Raw genomic sequence first — 620 nt, forward strand, 5'->3', positions numbered from 1 at the left:
TTCTTTGGCACTGCCGTTGGGGGTTCTGAATCAAACGTCTTGGAAAGAGCATATGTGAATTCCTCAGCCTTGTCTGGATATGATGTCTTGCTCACATCAATGCGTGGTTGACCCTCTTGCCTAGAGCGGTGGATCTTCTTCGGATGAAGCTTCATTTTTCAGCACACCAGCTGGTGGTCGGTGTCGCAGTCAGCACTGTTGAAGGTACGGGTAAGAAGCACACCCTTCATGGCTGACCGTCTAGTAGTCCAGCTGGTGCCAGTGTTTAGACCGGGGATGCCTCCAAGACACTTTGTGCTGTGGCTTTGTCTGAAAGAATGAATTGGTGATGCTGAGGTCGTGGTACGAGCACATCTCTAGAAGGCGCTGCCCATTCTCATTCATCTTCCCAACGCCAAAATTGCCAAGACAGGAGGGTTACCAGGCACATTTCGTCAATATAACTGCACTAAATTTGCCACCATGGCGACAAAAACGGTATTTGCCGAGTCCCTTCTGATTGGTTCCATAGTGTAATTTACCGGTTTCTTACTGTAAATACTGCCACTGCAGTCACACCACCAATGTACACCATTAGATTTTAGTAGGGACTTTGGACACTCATTCGGTTTGGACCTGAA

The sequence above is a fragment of the Sinohyriopsis cumingii genome, chromosome 18, assembly GCF_028554795.1.
Source record: "Sinohyriopsis cumingii isolate HCF-2022 chromosome 18, ASM2855479v2, whole genome shotgun sequence".
Classification (NCBI taxonomy): domain Eukaryota; kingdom Metazoa; phylum Mollusca; class Bivalvia; order Unionida; family Unionidae; genus Sinohyriopsis; species Sinohyriopsis cumingii.